The sequence below is a fragment of the Eubalaena glacialis genome, chromosome 19, assembly GCF_028564815.1.
Source record: "Eubalaena glacialis isolate mEubGla1 chromosome 19, mEubGla1.1.hap2.+ XY, whole genome shotgun sequence".
In the NCBI taxonomy this organism is placed as follows: domain Eukaryota; kingdom Metazoa; phylum Chordata; class Mammalia; order Artiodactyla; family Balaenidae; genus Eubalaena; species Eubalaena glacialis.
Genome location: NC_083734.1, coordinates 14,030,510 through 14,051,723, shown reverse-complemented (window position 1 = coordinate 14,051,723; position 21,214 = coordinate 14,030,510). Strand labels below are relative to the sequence as shown.

At 46.3% G+C, this 21,214-nt stretch overlaps 1 protein-coding gene across 2 annotated transcripts in view; it reads right to left on the bottom strand.

Annotated features, from left to right (window-relative positions):
• SMG6 (SMG6 nonsense mediated mRNA decay factor) overlaps window positions 1-21,214 on the bottom strand; it is a 239,737-nt gene that overhangs the window by 23,685 nt on the left and 194,838 nt on the right. The window lies entirely within an intron of this gene.

Sequence of the window (21,214 nt, the reverse complement as noted above, 5' to 3'; positions counted from 1 at the left end):
GAGGGGCCCATTTGATCTGGAGCTCACAAGTGGTGAAGGCCGTTCCCATAGGGAAACACTTCAGTGGCCAGATATGTCACAGGGTGGCAGCCCCTCCATCATCACCGACTCTAGCCCCTGCCCCTTGACCCCCAAACCCCATGCTTCCCATCCTGTCACATGACAGGGACTTCCCTGGCTGTATCACACAGTAAAGTAACTAACTTGGAGACTGTCTTTGACTGCTTGCTCTTTGTTTCACAGGTGCATTTGTTATCGCCCGCGCCTGGATAATAACTCCACTGGTGGCAGAGACTACATCTCATACTTCCCTGGCAAGGGGTGCTAAGGACAAGCAGGGCACTCAGGAGGTTTACAGTAAGGGCTGACAGGCACAGGGGAGCTTGGCTGGGTACCAGAGGGAGCAGATGAGGCAGGTGTGACCCAAGTCCTCCAGGAGACGTGGAAATGAGCTCCCCTCTGGCAGCTGGCTGGCCAGGGAACGTGCAGCACACAACTGTCAACCCTGCGCTCCATGACTCCGTCCTCTGCCACCTCTCCCAACCTCGGAGTGGACCCCCCCCTTGCCCCACCAATGGCCTTGATAACAACTGAGGCCTGAATCGCAGGCTAAGTACCTCGACCACCTGAGAGGCTAAACCAAAAGGTGCTCAGCTACCCAGAAAAGGCTTAGGAAAGGACAGCTGTCTTGAGCTTGGGGTGCCCAGTCCTGCGCTTAAAAGGAGGAAAGAAGCGCTTGTTGGGCCGGCAGGTAACCGTGGGTTCCATCGCGTGTATTCAAACATGTGATGAGGAAGGCTAGAAATACAGAAGCAGGGGCTAAAAGGCATTAAAGAACAGAGCTGAAATGAGTAATAGCCTGGCAGGCAGCACGCACAGTGGCCTCCCTGCATCCCCAGCCTCTCACTTGCAGAGGAAACTTCTGCATTTCCACAAGACTGCCAGTTTCCTCTCAGTGGTCTAATTTTAACCACCTTGTCGTTACAGTGTGTGTCAGCCACCTGACCCCACTATGACCTCTGACCTTATGCCCCAGTTACTGCTTGCACTATGGAGAATTATGTAATGGGTCCAGGACTTTCCTTTTCGGTGTGAGGCTGCTGTCACTGAATGGAGAGGAGGTGGGGGTTAAGGGGTGAGAGGAGGACAGAGGAAAACCTTACAGTGGTCCTTGGCATCACCTGGATGGTGAGAGGTATGCTGGCACTCCTGCTGAGTGTGCTGCAGAAATCTGCCCAGGAGAGGAGAGTGTGCCCATGGGTGTGTGTGCTGACAGGCGGGCAGAATTCCTGCTGTTAGGGCATGGGCTGGATGGCATGCTGAGTGGCTCAGGAAGAAAGGGTGATTCCTGGCCAAGGGGGAGAAAGGCCACATGTGTGGACGTGGGTCTCCTGGAGACTGGGATTTCCAGGGCACAGCAGGACCCAGGGATGCAGACATCCTGAGCCTGCCTGCGGCACATCCTTAGAGGATCAAGGGGAGCTGTTATTCACGTGGACACCAAAACAAAAAGGAGTGCCACCTCCCTCCCCGGGCCCCTGCCCCCTATTTTAGTTTTCACTCTGGAAGGAAGGAACCTGATTTCCGGGGGATTTTGTCTGCTATGGCCATCAGTTCCTCCCTGAGGGCAAAGGAACTCCTGGATGATTCTCAAAAGGGCTTTGATCCAGCTGGGTCTCTGAGTGGGGTGTAGAAAAGAATTCTACATGTTTGGAGAGAAAAGTCACCCAGCCTTCTGGAAGAGTGTCCTCGCCTTTGCAATCCAACTAGCAGGGAGGATAGCCGATGTTGTATGGTCTCCTTAGGTTTCAAAGTGCACGATGGAGTGAGGAATGGGGTTTGAGCTACTGAGGAGATGCGGGGACTGAGGGGCAGAAAGTCTAGGGCTTGTCCGGGGCACAGAGAAACCCTCGGTCTCCAGCCTGCCGGCCTGTCTGCTCAAGCATTGTGCTCTCAGGTGGGAGGAATCAGCCTCAGCGGGGTGGATTCCTCCTAGACAAAGCCTCCAGCACTTGAGTTGGGGGAAAAAAACCCAGTTTGAATATGGTTAATAAGGGATATCATGAAGGAAGACGCCCTTTAAACCATTCACAGAGAGCCAACTCCAAGATGATCTCTGTCTGGCCAAGGACGACTTCCTGGTAGGAGAGGGGTTAAAGCTAGGCTCCCGGCTCGGAGAGGAAGGAGTCCAGATGAAGTCTATGACATAATCCCCACAATAGCTCTGTTCATGAGTACATTTTTCCATTCTATATCAATGAAAAACAGAGAATGTAAGTGGTATGTACATTATAGCTCTGGGCAAATTCTAGATTCTCTAGAGGAGAAGGATCTGGGCCGCAGAGGCCTCCTTCCTGGGCTGTTAACAGGTGGGGCTGGACAGGGGCTAGAGCTGAGTAAAAGGGCTGCTGGCCAGGGAACACCCGGGTAACCTGAGACCCGGCACCTTCTCAGGGGCAGTCACGGTCCTTCTGGAGAGACTCACTGTGTAGGAGACCATTGGGAGCTGCAAAGTTGATGGTCCAGTCAGCTCTGAAAGAAGACTGGGGCTGTGGGTCAGGGAAGGGCTGAAAGAAAGGCACCCAGAGAAAGCCCCTCTCCCTCCCCCTGAAGACGATCTGAGGCAGTGTGCCCCATCGGCGGGAACTGAAACCTCCAGCTTCAGGGCTCCAGCTACCACCCGGATCAGGTCCACACGCAAAGAACCAAGCAGAAAGGAAAACTGAAAGTGAGATGTGGCGAGGCGATGTGGGAGCCTGGCCTGTCACAGGCTCAGTTCCTTAGAGACAGAGAAAGTGAGCATGCACATGATAAGCGGAGGCTGGCACTTAGAGGAAGGTTAGGTCCTGAGGAAAGCAGGAAGAAACCTCTAGGGCAGGAGAGAAGAAGGAAGGCAGTCTGGGGTATCTTAGCAGTGGGCCAGTGGATGAGAAAAGAATGCTGTTCTCTGAAAACTGGTGACTTTCTACAGGTACTCGGCAGAGGACCAGCCCAGCCTGGGCAGAAATGCCTAGGAAGGAACAGAAAAAGAGGTCCAAGCAGTCTTATGGAAGGTGGCGGAGGGAGAGAGAGAGAAAAGGAACTGAGCACCAGGTATCACAGACGGATGTTAAGTGGCAAGACTTAACACCAGCCATGGGGAAGGGAGAAGAGCCCTGATCCAGCCAGGAAACGGGAGGGAGGGGTCAGAGAGATGAAGCAGGCCTCTGGATGCAAGCTCCAGGGAACGATGGACTCACTCCATCTTTACTGGGTCCCTATTCAAACAGGCCTCCTGGAAGGCACAAACACTACAGTGACCGGTTAGATTTTGCAAAATTTCTTTTTCTGAACTTTTGGTTTGGGGGAGTCAGAATTTAAATTTGCACTATCAGCCAGTTCGATTATTTTCTGGTTTAAAAAGTCCTGCTTGCTACTGCTCCTCTGGTTACAGAGAAAAATCACATGGCTTTTTCCCCCACAAACTCCAGTTTACAGGTTGTTTTTCTTGTTTCTCTAAATGGTGCCAATTATTCTCACATTTGTTGAAACCTTCAATCAAACTTTATAGCTTGTTAATTTTACAGAATGTCCTTACAGCAAATAAGATGCAGACAGAAAAGTGAGGCCTTGCTGAAATTATTAAGAAATCTTAAAATAGCCTACAAATCCATTATCAAGCCTGGTAAAATACAGGCTGCTTGGCTGGCTTCTGAGGTCAATTAGCAATGGGTTAATAATCATCTCTAATGAGCCCAGCCTACAGGATTGGCTACAAGAAACTGAACTCAGACTAAAGTGTTTTCACAAACTGAGAACCTCTAGTTATACACGACTCGCCTTCACAGGAGACTGAAGGGTGGGTAGGACGATTCTGTAGTGGCCAAGGGTGGGTCAGCCTGAGAAGAGGTCTGCCAATGAAAGTTCAGACACAGGGAATCCTCTGGAGCTGGAGGACAGAGGAAACAGTTTATTCACATTCCTGGAGGAGGGGCTTCCAGGCAGGAGGGAAGCTGGCCACGAGGATGCACATTCACTCTGAAGACAGAGGCAGTAGCTTATGATGGGGAGACAGACACTCCCAGCCTAGATGAATCAGGACGACTGGTACTGATTTGTTGAGAGGGTCACAGGTCAGAGGGGAGAGAAAGGAAGAACCTGGCAGGCACTGAATGACAAAGTGGACAAGGAGAAAAGGCATGGATCCTTGTGCCAGACACATCCTGACAAGCCCCGGGTACCCTGTCCAAGGGCATCCACTCAGCGGGTCACTTGTTCCCCGTCCCTGCAGCAGCAGGACTGCATTTCTTTGCAAGGCAGCTAAGCACAGCCTTGCCCTCAGTCACTTTTGATCCCAATGTCCAGACTCAGCTGTCCCTAGTCCTAGTGCCAGTTGAGGGGTCAGTGGGTCACAAGATGAAATGCTAACATCGTCGGCCAACCCACCCCGCAGTAGCTATACCACTCCACGTGTCTGGTCCCAACAGCTGTGTTTTCTTCTTAGCGGAGGCAATGTGGGCTGTTACCAATCAGCTGGCAATGCACAGATGCCTGTTCAGAGTGGATGGCAGCCTGCTAGCCCCACCCATACCTCCCCCCACCGTGTGTGTGCGCGCGCACGCACTGGTCTTACGTGTCCTAGAGGGGGGGTGGGTGGGAACTGGCAAATGGTTAGGTGGGAAGATTTGGTGGGGGTGAGGGAGAGGCTACTCCATTATTTTTATTGAAGATTCCAAAGGGTAGGGGTACTGAGAGGGAGATTATGTTCACACTGGAAGGAGAGTTGGGAAAACAGAGGAGATGTGGAGCATACACTGGTGGTGAGAAGTTAAGTACAGAAGGAAAAACAGGTCCATTCTGGGAAGAGGCAAGCTTAGGCAATACAGGGGGTCGGTCAAGAGCCTGGGCTTCCTAGTCAGAGATCTAGAGTTCAAGTGTTAACTGCCACTTCCTAGCTGTGTGTCCTTAGGCAAGTTACTTAATGTCTCTGAGCCTCGGCTCAAGTTGTTTAAAAGAGATAATGCATATCAAATATTTAGCAAGGTGTCTGGGCTCAGAAAGTGCTAAGTAAATGAGTGGCTATTATGTTTTTTCTTCTTTGCTGCCTCACTCTGCTCAGAGACAGGAGGGGTACTCTGCCTGACACCACTGAGATGTGTGGAAGCCAGGCTCAGAGGTAAGGAAGGAAGCATGGGGCAGGCACACAGTCTAGGGCTGAGGGGAAAGGCCCTGGAATGCTCACCTGGCTGTTGAAGCTGCTGAAAGTTTATTTTGAGCTACGGTGTTGGATCCAGGTTGCTGGACAAGCCAGTTGGTGGAGGGAAGCCCCGGCCTCTCTGCAGCTGCCCCCTTCCTATTCTCTACAAAGATTCCTGGACCTAACCATGGGCATGCGTACATTCTGCAGGACTCCAGAGGGGCCCCCAGGGCATGGGCTGTAAGACAAGCCCGGCACTAAGGCACACATCAGAAATAAGGTCCTGCGGTGGACATCACAACCACCTTGCCCATCTGGCCCCTTCACACGGGGGCGTGGGCAGCGACTCTGCCTCTGTTAATGGCATCCTCCTTAAATGAGACCAGCTGGATCCTTGCTCCAGGTCTTTCAATACAAGAGAAATGATGAGAAAATCCTCTTCATGCTCTCAGGCGGTATTTTCTACCCACCTGAATTTCCTGAGCTTGGATATTCTAAACAAAGGCAGAGAGGAGTCTTGGCTCTCCTGGGCAGAGGACAGCGGGCTCTTCTTGAACTGTTCCCTCATGGAAAGAAACTATTTTTTTCTGGAGCTCTAAGCTCCGGCTGCACGAGCAAGGTGCATTCTCAACAGTGAGGGCGTCGTCGAGAGCAAGCTATAGGCAGCAGTAGCTCGGGCTGCGGTCCAATCTGCTTCCCCTGCAGAGGCTCTGAGAGCAGCCACCCGCACTGGCAGGGGCTGGGCGGATACTGGCACTGCCAACACAAGCCTTTCAGGTCTGGCTGGCTTCAGCTGCTCTGAAACCTGGAGCACAGGCACTGGGGCCCTCACTCACTAACCAGCAGGGGAGGCTACAAGCTCAGCCCCTGGGGAGGAAAGGCCTGAGTCTGTCTCAGTCTGCAAATATCCACATGCAGTCTGTTTCTACACTGCCGGTTAGTTCTGGGCCAGGAGCACTGTCTCTTGTGCTCTGGTCGCTCTGAGCCACTTTCTTATTTGCCTTCCAGACAGCCAGGATCAGGAGCCGCCCCTTAGGTTCGTGTGCAGACTCCTTCACCCGATCTGTTCCTAGTTTTATTTATCTTATGTGTGTGGAAGAATGCTGAGACCTGCAGCATTCAACACATCCAGTCAACATTCAATTCAACAAATATTTACTAGGTGTTTACTGTGTGCACTAGGGCCCGTTCTAGACCCTGAGGATTCAGCAGGAGGGGGGTGGGGCACATTCAGAGCAGGTGCATCAAAGACTCCCAAGAGAGAAATACGCCCTCTCCCCCGCCCCCATTACCTACAGCACTCAAAAGGGCAGAGTTCTCATTCCTCTTCTCCTTCAAGAGAGGAGGAAGAGGCAGCCCGGGGAGAAGAAAAGGTCTTTGTAGAGACTGGGCACACTGCTCCTTTATCCCTTTCAGGCAGACAGGTCCTGAGGAAGTCAGGATGGAGAAGTCCCTTGGGCTCAGCCTTAGTACCAGATGAAATCCCAATGTCTCTCAAAGCTCTCCATGATCTGTGCAAGCCCTCCCCACTGTACATCACCACGGCCCTTCTTGCTGTTATTCCCTAATCCCCAACTCCAGGCCCAGGCAACCCTGCTCAACATTCCCCTGTGGGCCATTTGCCCCCCACCCCCAGCACCTCTGAGACTTTACAGATTATTCCCCGAACCTACCCAACCTACAAGGCCTTTACCTTTATGCAATCAATTCATTCCCTCACCTTCCTTTACGTTTGATAAAAAGTCTTTCTTTCCTTTTCTTTTTTTTTAATTAATTAATTTATTGGCTGTGTTGGGTCTTCCTTGCTGCGCGTGGGCTTTCTCTAGTTGCGGCAAGTGGGAGCTACTCTTCGTTGCGGTGCGCAGGCTTCTCACTGCGGTGGCTTCTCTTGTTGCGGAGCATGGGCTCTAGGCACGCAGGCTTCAGTAGTTGTGGCATGCGGGCTCAGTAGTTGTGGCGCATGGGCTCTAGAGCGCAGGCTCAGTAGTTGTGGTGCACGGGCTTAGTTGCTCCGCGGCATGTGGGATCTTCCCACACCAGGGCTCGAACCCATGTCCCCTGCATTGGCAGGCGGATTCTTAACCACTGCGCCACCAGGGAAGCCCAAAAAAGTCTTTCTTTTCAAGAAGTCATTGTCCAGCCCACCAGCCCACTGTCCACCAATTTTTCCTAAGGCCCTGCTATGTGACATGCTAGACATTTCGGGCACACAAGAGAGAATAAGGCAGATGCAGTCCTTGACACTTCACAGAACTTTCAGGCCATGGAGGGATTCCACAGTAACCTGGCACTAACCTCTTCCAAATCCCCAGTTGCCCCTCCAGCGCCTACGGGCTAGGCCTACACGTCCTCCTCTTCTCCGACCTCATTAGCAGCCCTCAACACCTGTATCACTTGGATGCCAGAAAGTGGGTTACCAGTCACTCAGAGCCACCCTAGAACCTCTGCTACAACATCTCCCAGTGATCCAACCCTTTCTTGAGTATGTCAGGTGGAAAGGATTCAAGACCCTGGGGAAGCTTTTAAAACCATCATCCCTTCATGTTTAAGACACATATAAGTAATTTTTATTATTACATACTTAGCAGATTTTTTTCCCTATTAAGTTCCAGTCCTGACCATGCTGTATGAGAGGTCTGTTACTGTCTTGAGTCTCCAAGGGGTTCATTGCCTAAGCGGGAACCCATTCCACTTTTGGACTTTTCTCGTCGGTGGAAATGTCTATCGCTTTTAAGCCCAAATCTGCCTCCAGTGTTTCTAATCCTGTTCTCTGGGCCACAAACAACTCTAACTCTGCTTCTACCTGACTGGCCTCCAATTTTTTGAAGTCTGCTATGTTATACCTTCTCTAGGCTAAACAGTTCCACTTCCTTCCACTGTTCCTCACTTCAAGTGTCTCCTTAACATCCTGCTTACTCTTTCGCTAAGACTTTCACTGAGACGAATGTCTCCTGGAGGGAGTGCCCACGTGTGATTTAGCAGCCCCTCCTCGTTCTGTTCTGGACACCTCTGTGAATAGGCCCAAAAGCATACATTTTGTTGTTCACCACTTTGCCCTAATGACACATTGTGAGCTTTTAATCAACAAATCCCCAAAGTGTTTTCACATATGTGGCTAAATAATATCTTCGCCAACCGCGTGCAAGCCCTCCAGTAACTATTTCCTTTTATAACATTCCTTCACTGAGGTCTCCCCATGCTATAAAAAAAACCCTATTATTTAGTATTGTGCCGCACGCTACTTGCTGTGTGCAGCTGACTTTCTGGATAAAGTAGGATTTTACATTTATTCATATTTGAGTTCATGTAATTATTTACTTCTTTCATTGTAGCCTATCAAGTTCTCTTTGGATCCTCAATTTGTCATCTGAGAATGTATTCCTTCTGAAGTTCATGACATCCACAAATTTGATCTGTTTATGCTTCGCAATATCTTTCTCCTATTAAGCTGTCCTGTTTTCTCTCCTGAGTAAGACTCTTGAGGACAGGCACTGTAATTTGTACGTGTGTGTGTGTATTTAAAGAAAAATCTATCTGCAGCATCTACTATACACTATGGGTAGTCGGACAACGTGGATGACTGATCATGGGAGGCTGACGGCAGCTTTGGGACCTTAGGACAATTCCAGAGGACATCATGATCATGGAGGGGGTGCCAGCCACACTGTATACCGTGAATCACGCTCCTTGTGTTGTGCAATGCAAACACCCTGGACTGGCTACTCAGAGATGCTTTTTTCTGCTTCAAGTGATGCTCCCCACGGAGATTTAGGCTCCATAACGAATGGTGCTCTCTTTTGACAGGCTGCCTACAGAGTTTCTAGTTTGAAATAAGATACCACAAGAAGCCAAGCTCTGGGCATGTTCTGCCTTGTCTTAACTGCAGGCTGCTGCCCCAGGGCAAGGTACAACACACCTCAGCAAGAGGTGAGACTTATCTTCTTCAAAGCACTGATGTCACGTTCTGAGAAAAAAATTACACCTGTATCTCGAGAATCCCCACAGCATATTAAAAATATGGTGAAGAGAAATTCTGAGATTAGGGCTGAGGTGTGAGGCCACTTTAAGTTGTACTTTCAGGTCCTACATCTAGAATCCTGAGTCTCAAGTGGCCCACGCCTCATGGCTGGAGACAAGACAAGCTTTGCTAACTAAAGCTAGCTAAAGTCTATTTATAGTTTGATAAGGTATAAGTAAGCCAAATGTCTGGCATATAGAAGATCTTCAATAAATATTAGTTCCCCTTTCTTCACCAATAAGCACTAAAAAGCATTTAAAAAACCACCTGCATCTGAATCACACAGCGAGCTTGTTAAACAAGCAGATTCCTGGACACCACCTTGGACTAAACAAATTATTTTTTCTGGGGACAGGGCCCCAGAATGTGTACTTTCAATAAGTGTTCCAGGTACTTATGAACACTGAAGTTGTAGAATCACTGCTTTAAAGGCTAGAAGACTAAGTGAAGGTGGTCACAAGTTTAGTCCACTCTTCAAGTGCAACTCTAGCTAAGGTACAAAAGAACACGCTACATTTTTCATGGCAATTCTGGAATCTAGGAGTCCTCAGCACCTTACAAAGCAGTTACTATTACATTCAGATAATGATAAGAGAGATGAAAAAATAAGTTAAATGAGATTTGAAGCCAGATGAAATGACTTCGTAGGCCTGTGTTCTTGCCACCACCTCACCAGAGCCACTTCCTGCGAGAGCACCACTGGGGCTTCTAAGGCACAACAACAAAACCCGCCGCGTGCTCCTCTACGCTTCTCAGCCATGGCTAACACTAAGTGAACGGCTGCCAGTGCCAGGCACTGTGCCAAAAGCTGACATGCACCACCTCATCTAATCCACACAACAGCCCCATGAGGTAGGTGCTGTCAAATACCTCGATTTTACAGATGAGGAAATCAAGGCACAGAGAAGTTAAGTAACTCGCTCAACTTTAGGCAGCCGGTAAGTGGAGGGGCTGGAAGGTGCCTCTGCTCCTAACCAGCGTTCCAGCTGCCCACAGCTCTCGATGGGTCCAGAGCATCTGCCTGTGCTTCGGGCAGAGACTCTCACAATCTCCACAAGGGGAAAGAGCTGATCATAAATTCAAAGGGGGCAGCCTCTTGCTGCCGATCTTGTGAAGACGGAACTCCTTCTGGGCTTGCTGCACTTCTCTTGGGCAGCTGACCTGCCATAGGTCTAGGGAAAGCAGGGTCTAGAGGAACGTTCACTTCATGCTCTCCTGTGTGATCTTCGGCAAGTTACCGAACCCTGTTTGCAAAATGCAGGTGATTCTCGAGATCTCTTTCCATTTTTAAAGGTTTCTATGACTCTGGGCAGTCATCTTGGAAAGGAGAGGAAAGACGGTTCTGCCTCTGACCTTGATGCTGGAGCTCAGCTCTGTCACAGGGGACAGTGCCAAGAGCTGGGCTTGGCCTTTTTGGAAGGAAGGGCTGAAGATTCAGAATCTGAACTAACAGTGAGAGCCTGGAGATAATTCATGATGGAAAAAGGTGGTATAGGTTCTTCTCATACGATAAGCCACTCAGGAAGACTTGGAGGGTTTTATGGAATCATTAGCACAGAGCTCCCCTCTGGCCACAGAGCAGAGGAAGAAACAGCAGACCAGTTTATAAAGCTCCAGAGCGGAAAATTTCTGTTGGTGTCCAAACTAAGTTTTTGGCTTTCTGTGAGATTTGGAAAGACTTATACTGATGTTTTAATCACCTGTTTAGTGTTCTGAAGACTCTTGTCAGCAGCCTCACTGAGCCTGCTCCAGCAGGCAGTGGGAGCCACTGGCTCACGCGCTGTGCTCTTTCTGTGAGCCGTTTCTTTCCCATGGCCATCTCTGACACCCTGCAGCTCCCTCCGGGCCACTTGGAGGGTACAAGCCAAACCAGTGTGCCCTGTAAGAGGCTGAGGACAAGGTTTCTGGATCACTTCTCACCAGATTCGAAGCCAGGAAGGGCCCCTTAAGAAAAGCCAAGGTGCAAAGAGGTAAGGAGTGGTCTCTGGAGATCAGTCGGCCAGCAAGGCCTCTGGGGTGGCACAAAGGAAACAGGCTTGCCTTCTAGGAGAACTACCGTCCAGACATTCTAAAGCCCTTGGGTACTGATCATGAAAGAAGTTCTCACAAGTGAAAAAGAAAACTGAACAAACTCAGGGCAGGGCACGTTGTAGAAACAAAAACTCATGAGCATGCAAGAAACCCATTAAGGAGGTTCAGGGTAGTGGCACGCAGAACAAGTCAGCATTTTACTTCTTCTGCAGTTTTCATGGGTCACCACTTCTCAGTGGCTGAAATATCCCATTTTTCTGGGAAAGCTGTGGTGGAGATGAAGTGGTGGCTGAGGGTCGCTAGGCATTATGCTATTTCATCTGATTATCACAGTAATCCTGGGAGATAGAAAGAGGAAGAAGAAACTGGAGCTTGGAAGAAACAAACATCCAGTCAGTGGTAAAACGGGGATTTGAACCCACATGTGTCTTACTCCAAAGTCTGTGCTCAGTCCATTATACTTTGTAGCCTGTCTGGAAGTAATGGTACTTTTGGAGAAAGGGACCTACTTCAAGTCCTTTTTACTGAAGGGTATATCCACCTCCCCACCCCCCCACCCCCCACCAGCTCAGCACTAGCCCAAAGGCCAGCCCCCAGGACAAAAGAAACAGTTCTGATGAATTCACATTTAGATGAACACGAACCAAATGGGAGCTTGGCTAAGCTAAGGGCAAGAACAGAGATACTGAAATCAAAAACTTCTCAGGGTACCTGGCCTAAAAGGAGTTCTATCATCCAGTTCATTTCATTTCCCTGGACACAGCATGGATAAGACCTCACCTGGTCAGCTGATGAGCTGAACGAATATGGGAAACTCGTCACTATTGGATGCCAAGCTAAAACCTACGCATGAGTGTCCCCAGAAAGTTCTCTGCACTACACAGTCTTGGACTCTGGATGGACTGTAAAGAGGAAAGTCCATCAGAGAGCATGGGGACAAGACAAAGGAAGTCAAAGTTCCCTCCTTCCACCTGGCACCCAAAGGCTCCACAAATCCATCAATCTGAGAAACTTTTACTGTGAGAGCGACAGGGTGCGTTGTTCATCCGGCAATCCTTGATCCTGGAGCAATATATGAAGGCAGGGAAGAGAAAGAACAATAGTTTCCTTCTCAGTAGAAAGACCAGGATGAGGGAGGCGATGCTGATTTCTGACTGAGTTCTCAGGGAGTACTTCCCTGCCACAGAATTTTCTCTTTCCTTCTCTTCTGCTCTTTCCGGGGGAAGCTTCTTCAACTGCCTGCTCTCTCCAGCTGAGAGTTAACTTCCCTTTGCCTGACCAGACCACTCCACAAATGCCATCGTTCCTTGCCCTGTTATGCCCAAGTTCAAGCAGATAAGCCGCCAACATGGCTTCTAATGGAGGAAGGGAGGGGCTCTCTCAAGGGAACTCGGCTTACTGAGGGAAAAGAGACTCGCACAGCAGCAAACGGCACACACTGCCCCTCCTCAGTGACCTCGGAGGATTCTACTTACAAAGGCTGCAGTTAGAGAGGGAAGAGGGAGAAGGAAGGGAAAGAGAGGGAGACCATGACCAGAGAGGTCGTAAGTCCCACAGGAATAACGGCGAGGACAAGGAAAAGGCCGTCTTGTCACGAGGACAAAATTAACCAGACCCATCTGATTATGACAGAGGGAAGGCAAGTGCTGGGATAATGACTGGGGGAAGAAGCTCACAGACCACTGTGTACATGGGGAAATGTAGGAGAAAAGTGTTCCAAAGCTGATGACAAGGCAGACAGGAAACTTACATGTCCTTGCTGACAGGAAAGAAAGAGTGAAATTCTGGGTCTTCTCTCATCTGCAGGATTTCTAATAGGCGTCTGAAGTTCACCCTCTTCCCAAGGATGTGCTGACAGCTGGGAATACTGCCCTTCAGGTCAGGCAGAGCAGGGATCTAGACCTCTCCAAGAGTTCACAAAAAGGTTCAGTAAGGATTCAAACCACGATCCAAAACACAAATGGGACTGCCATTTCCTGTTGGGTTTCCATGCTGTAAAAAAGTGGGGGAGAAATGCCAACTACAAAGTGCTCTGCCTCCTGTGGAAAACGGAGTGCAATGGATCTGGCTCCAGTTCTGACTTGTGAATCTAAGTGAGAACTGGTTGCTAGCTGCTAGAGGAGTATAGTGTTAGAGAGACATCCCACCACCCCACCTGCCAGCCTTTCTGCTCATGTCCGTGGACTGCTAGGGAGCTAATGACAAAGTCGTCTCGGGCCTCCGTAGGAAGGGCAGCCTTGGACTTTGGCAGCTCCTCTGGACCCCAGTTCACTGTCCTGTGTTCTTAAACAGCTTTGATGGAACAAGCCATCTGTGGGAGTTATTTAGTTTGGAACTGGAAGAGGGTTAGGATGTGGAAAAAATAAACTGAGCAGCCAAAGGATGGGGCCAGAGAGACAGAGAAGGCAGGTGGCATGTTCATGGGACTATGTGCCAGGGCGAAGAGGAGGGTGGGACTGCAGAAAGGAATGGTGCCGAAAGGAGGCCAGCATGAGAAGTGCTGGAACACCCAGGACAGTGTGATTTTATTTCCAAAGTGGTGTTCTGCTGTTCTCCTTCAAGGGCTCACAAACCCTCACTTGTGGGTGTCCATTACAAGAGAATCCTGGGATAGTATAACTGTAAGCACACCTGATTTGCCATCTGAAAAACTACCTGAATTCTGCCTAATTTCTTGCTGGGCCTGTATCCTAGCCTAAAAGGCAAATCTAGCAGTTTTTTGACATCCAAAGCCACAAGATAATGGCAAGAGCTGAAAGGGTGGAAAAGGGAGATGGTGGAGGATCTGAGGGAATCCTTATGAATTACAGAAAACAGCAACAGAAGCTGCAGGGTGATCTGGGAAGATATATAGGAATCTGGTGCAGAACTGGACTGAACCTGGTCATTTCTTTGGAGTCTTCTTAACTGCCCCCTCCAATCACTATAAAGAACATATATATATTGAGAGAGTTTTATTTTTAAAATATATTTTCACTTGTGTTATCTCATTTAAACCTTACCAAAATCTTAGGAAGGGACTATTCTCATCCCAGTTTCACAGAGAGTAAATTCAAGCCCAGACGGAATAAATAACTTATATGGAGTTTTCTTATGATCAGAATGGAGCAGAATGAAGACTATGATTCGCAACTAGATTTTTAACCAGATTTTTCTGCAGGTCATTCTGGCAAAATGGCATTAACATTGATGGTATCTCATCTGATCCACTCCTGATCGCCAAGCCTACGTAGCATATCCTCACAGGATTTGAAAAAGAGATCAGAAAGCTGCTGCTAGAGTCTATTTCTGATTCTTCACTAAATCTTTCCAAGTCATTAGTCTAAGAACAGGCTTAGAGACAGTAAGCCAGCAACTCTGAATGCTGTTTACTTAACTTCTGAAGCACACACACAGAAAGACATACAAACAATTATAAACTACTTAGTATAGTTTCAGTGCTTCGTACTGATAAGACAGAGAGACAAAATTTCTGTACCAGCCTGTACTAGGGAAGCCTACACACAGCCTAAACTTTTTTTAAATTGACAACACAGAGCTAAAACTGAATCCTGTCACTGAATTCTGTTACTTAGCCTAAAGTCATTCTTGCTGCTGACAAAGCAGAAAAGAAGTTCAATGACAGCATCTCTTCTAGGAGGCACTGAAGATATGGTGGCACCTGGGCTTCAAGTACCAGGACAAACTGAAGCTGTTCAGTAACACGTAGTTTAAACACGAGGCACATGGTAAAAACAAACAAACCAACCAACCAGAGAGTACATATGGCTGAATTTTAAAAACAATCTTCCCACCTCTGGTTTCTAAAGCCTCTGTTTCCCAGCCTGGTTGCCAGTTTCTGGTGTGGCCTGCAGAGATATTTATACATATACTGCCATATATGATTAACTATGGACCTATACCTTTTAATACTTATTTGTTTGTTTATTTATTTATTTGGTTGCGCCAGGTCTTAGTTGTAGCAGGTGGGCTCCTTAGTTGCGGCTCGCCAGCTCCTTAGTTGTGGCATGCGAACTCTTAGTTGCGGCATGCATGTGTGATCTAGTTCCCTGACCAGGGATCGAACCCGGGCCCCCTGCATTGGGAGTGCGGAGTCTTATCCACTCCGCCACCAGGGAAGTCCCAGACCTATACCTTTTATATACATTTATATGAATGGTGATACACGTTGCCACTTAACAGCGTATCTTAGAGATTATCAACATCATTTGGGAAGCACATTTCATACCAAATGCTAAAGATCATCAACAGCAAGGTTCTGGAACAGATCCAGAAAACCAACCATGTTTATTGCAACAGAATTTCTCTGTGTTGGGATGACTGAAAGACCCAGCAAACGCAGCAAAGAAAAGCAGACAGAAGAAAAACTGTTCATCAGTAAAGTCTGTCAGTCACCATCAGGTCCAACAGGCCTGGGAGTGGTCAGCAACAACAGACTCCTCAAGCAGGCAGGGTCTCAAATGACAATAGGCTGGGCAACAGGGACTGCCTTTACATATCCAAAAAGAATGTGGAAAAGTACATTATGCGCTCCAGTCTGCATGCTGCCCGGAAAGGGCTCCCACACCAGAGCAATCAACAACAGGAGGGTCTTCAACAAATCTGAAGGCCAGAAACAAACACTGTAACACTTTTTAATGTGAAAATTAAATTGTGTTAATTACATCTCTACACATAACCCAGGTGTTATGGCAAGAGGCGCCTGGTACATCTGAAGGCTTTGCACTGTCTGCCAGTGCCAGTCTCCCTATCAGGGGTTACATGCAGATACCACAGAACGGCAGGATATTTGAGGTGTTTCAGGCTGATCTCACAGTCTGAGGTTCTGCCGTGTGACAGTACCCTATTCCAGGGGTCAGAGTACAATAACTCTTTGCTCCTTAAACTGTACTTCCTAAAACATTTTCAAGTATTCTACTGAATTCATTCAATAAATATTTATTAAGCATCTGCTATGCATAGCAGGGCTTATTTAAGACACGAGGGATACAGCAGTCAATAAAATGATGTTCCTGTTGTCATGCAGTTTAACATTCTTGTGAAACTGAGAAACAAGCGAACAAATACAGGACAAGTAGTGGGAAGTACTAGGAAAAAAATAAAGTAGGCTAAGAGGGACAGAGAGTAACAGGGTAGGGGACAGTATTGTTATTTAATCTAACACGGACAGAGAAAGTCTCCTGGATAAAGTGCCATTTGATCAGACGTGAAGGAGTGAGCCACAAAGCAGAGAGGGCCTTACCTTCTGGGTACCTTCTTGGGCAGGTAACCAGAGCGCCAGGGAGCCCCTTCTCTCCTAACAAGGGTTCCCAGCTATGCAGTGTGAAGGAAGGGGCATAGGCTCTTCTAGCTCAGCCGAGTGAGAGGAGAGGCCTTTCAGAGTGCATGCAGCTCGCACGCCTTCCATGCAGTTTCTGGATAGTTTCCATCACAGATGAGAGTTTTATGTTGAATTTTAAGTTGACCACAAATATTTAACTTCCCTGGACCACAAATGCAGTATCTTCTCTGTGGTTTAGCTGGCACCAAGTGCATATTTACGAATCTCTATATGTCTGTCTGTTATTTAAATTTCTTATAGAAGTGCCAAGGTCTTTAGTTGTGATTTATCCCCTCCCATTCCATATAAGTGGGTCTGAACCCTGATCAGGCCTAATTCTTGGAGAAAGGAGATATCTTTACAATTGAAGCTTAGGGTCTTCCTAGTTAAATTTCCTATTACTACTTTCTTTAAAAAATATTACTGGGGGGTCTATTCCAGGTTCTTGTATTTGAATTACAATGTAAAAAATTTTAAATTACTGTTTTTTCCACAAGAGAATAAAAAATAAAACTTAGAAAATCTACATACTTTAGCTACATTAAAAGGAAAAACAAACAAAAAAAGCTATGCATAAAGAGCCCCAAACTTCTAAATGTGTACTCTTATTTACTTACCAATTCCTGAGAATTATAAGCAGTGCTAGAGTTACAAAGAATATAGGAAACAGTCCCTGCTCCCCAGCTGGGTCTGCAACAAGCTGGCTTGGGAAAGGGCTCTGGCTCCACAAGAGCACAAAATTCTGGGTCATTCCGAATCCCAGGGTCAGTTTCTCTTGTCCAACTGGCAAGAAAAGCCATGAGGCATTTTTATTAAATAAAGGCATACAAGCAGATCGTCCGAAACTCATAAGTTTCAAAACAATCTCTCCTACCTCATTCTGGGTATCTGTCATTGTCTTCATCTTCTGCAGTGCAGCTTACTGGGACTCTGGGCTATGGTTCTACTCATATTCAGGCTTCAGGGGGTGGGGAGATACCAAGCTGCAGAGCTGAGATCCAACACAGAAAGACCAACGCTCACCTTCATAAAATGAATAGACTTTCAAAGTATTCAACGTGGAAGCCTAGAAACTCATTTAAAGGGGGAACTCCCTGGCGGTCCAGTGGTTTGGACTCCGTGCTTCCACAGCAGCGGGTATGGGTTTGATCCCTGGTCAGGGAACTAAGATCCTGCATGCCATGCGGTGCGGGGGGGGGGGGGGGAGGAAAAGAAACTCATTTTATAAGAACTATTTTTTTTTAAATTGGAGTGTAATTGCTTTACAATGTTGTGTTAGTTTCTACCACACAGTGAAGTGAATCAGCCATATGCATAGACACATCCCCTCCCTCTTACACCTCCTCCCACTCCCCCATCCTACCCAACCAGGCCATCACAGAGCACCGAGCTGAGCTCCCTGTGCTATACAGCAGGTTCCCAACAGCTATCTATTTTACACATGGTAGTGTATTTATGTCAAACCTAATCTCCCAATTCATCCCACCCTCCCCTTCCCGCCCTGTGTCCACACGTCTGTTCTCTACGTCTGCCTCTCTATTCCTGCCCTGCAAATAGGTTCATCTGTACCATTCTTCTAGATTTCCACATATATGCGTTAATATATGATATGTTTTTCTCTTTCTGACTTACTTCACTCTGTGACAGACTCTAGATCCATCCACATCTCTATAAATGACCCAATTTCATTTCTTTTTATGGCTGAGTAATATTCCATTATATATATGTACCACATCTTCTTTATCCATTCATCTGTCAATGGACATTTAGGTTGTTTCCATGTCCTGGCTATTGTAAATAGTGCTACAATGAACATTGGGGTACATGTCTCTTTTTGAATTATGGTTTTCTCACGGTATATGCCCAGTAGTGGGAATGCTGGGTCATATAGTAGCTCTGTTTTTAGTTTAAGGAACCTCCATACTGTAATTGTAATTAGAATGGCTTTAAGTACATGCGTCTAGTTATTTTGTCTACCCTTCCAGTTTTCCACTGAAATGACTGAAGAAAAAAAGAAAGAAAGAAAGAAAGAAAGTATATATCAGTACTAGGCAACCACATACCAGAAACTATGAGGAATTTTCTACAAGACAAACTGCAGATGGGACTGGAATGAGGAAAAGAACAACTGATGTTCAACCCTTTGCCTGCTTGATAGGTTCATAGATGAGACTTCAGCTGCCATACCCCACTGATGCCCTTTCCTTGGAGCAACTAGGCCAAGAGCCAAGGTGGGTTCTGACACACTTAGAAGGGCACAACTGGATCCCACCAGGGTATCACAAGAAACTTAGCAGCTGCTGGCTTACAACTGGTGTGGGTGGCCGCATGAGGCAGGAGGAAGACAAAGCTGAGTCTGGCTTCTTAAAGAGGCAAGCGCCCCAGAATGAGAACACTAAGTTGGTCTATTACAGCAAACGGAGGGTTTAGCTCCTTGCCATGACTATCTGTAGCTCTAGTTTCCTTTCTACACTCCTCTAGGAGTGTTTAACGCCCGCAGTGTAAATTAAATGTTCCTCTTTTCCTTTTATCTGCACCTGAAAATCTTAACAGACATCCATCTGAGATCTCAATATGAACAAGTATAGACTGCCTAAAAAAGGATGGAAAAAAAAATCACCTAACATGCGAAAAGGTATTAAATTGAACAGAAGGATACCAATCTAAGGAATAAGTATCCCTCTAGAACAGTCATTGTGAAAACTTTGGAAACTTTCAATTTCACACTCAACAGTAATGGCACAAGGACAGATAAATAAGACCACTGGAACAGAACAGAAAGTCTACAAATAAACCCAAACATATATAATCGCTTGACTTATGACAAGCCACCACTGCAGGTCAGTGGGGAAAATTGACCTTTCAATAAATGCTCAATCTATGGGATATCTGTATGGAAAAAAATTAACCTTGTCTCTACCTCATGCCAAAAACAAAAATTAATTCGAGATGAACTACACACCTAAATGTGAAAGGTAAAATAATATAACTTCTAGAAGAAAAAAATAGAAGAATATCTTCATGATCTTGTAGGCAAATAGTTCTTAAATAGGACACAAAAAGCACTAATCATTAAAGAAAAAAACTGACAAATTTGACTTCATTAAAATTAAGAACTTGTGTTTATCAAAAGACACCATTAAAAGTGAAAACATGAGCCAAGGCAGAGATGGTATTTTTAATACATAAATGTATATCCAACACAGGACTTATATATAAAGAATATTTTAAAAATTATTCTATAAATTAATAAGAAAAAGACAAGCCATCGAAAGGAAAATGGGCACAAGTCAGGAACACGCACTCCATAGAAGAGGTATCCAAGTGACCAAAAGCAGAAGAAAAGGTACTCAAGATCATTACTCTCCAGGGAAATGAAAATCAAAACCACAATGAGATCCTTCTGCACACCCACCAGAATGGCTAAAATGAAAACCAAAACCAAAATTAAAACCAAGAGTTGGCAAAGGAAAGATGTGGAACAACTGAAGTTCTCATATACTGCAGATGGTCATGTATATTGATTGGTACAACCACCTTGGAAATCTGCTTGGCACTGTCTACTGAAGTTAAACATACATCTACCTTATGACCTAACAATCCCATTCCTAGGTATATATCAAAGAGAAATAGAGCATATGTCCACCAAAAGACATACATAAAAATGTCCATGGCCGCTTTATTCATAGTAGCCAAGACTGGTAAAAGAAACAAACTTTCATCAACAGTAGAAGTAGTAAACTGTGATGTACTTATACAACAAAATACTACACAGCAATAATGAAGAATGAACTACTCTTACATGTAATAACATGAATAAATCTCACGTAGATTGTGTTGAACAAAAGAAACAAAGCAGGGGGGGACTTCCCTGGTGGTCCACTGGCTAGGACTCCAAGCTCCCAATGCAGGGGGCCCAGGTTTGATCCCTGTCAGGGAACTAGATCCCGCATGCCGCAACTAAAGATTCTGCATGCTGCAACTAAGGGTCCCGCATGCCACAACTAAGACCTGGTGCACCCAAAAAAATAAATAAATATTTAAAAAACAAACAAACAGACAAACAAAAGAAAGGGTATGTACTATATGATTCCATTCATGTACAGTTCAAAAACAGGCAAAACTAATGGATAGTGAATGAGATCAGAATAACTGTTACCTGTGTAACAGAGAGTATTAATGAGAGGGGGCATAAAGGAGCCTGCTGGGATTTGAGAAATATTCTGTATCTTGATCTGGGTGGCAGTTTGCAATTTTTTTTTTTTTTCTTTGCAGGATATTTCTTTAATTCAGATCATGCAATTTTGGAAATAGGTATAAGTCATATTCAACAATATCTTTTATTAATAATACAGATGACTTTTTTTAAACATCTTTATTGGAGTATAATTGCTTTACAATGTGTTAGTTTCTGCTGTATAGCAAAGTGAATCAGCTATATGTATACATATAACCATATGTAAAAATATACTGAGCTCAAACTTAAAAGCAGTGTGTATTACTTAATGAAGATTAAACCTCAATAAAAAAGTAAAAAACAAAAACACACACAAAAAAACACACAGAGTAAATTGCATTTCAATCTAGATTTTGGCAGTCATATTAGAAAATGTTCAGGAAAAACTACAGGTAAGGTTATAAGCAGTCATATTAGAAAATGTTCAGGAAA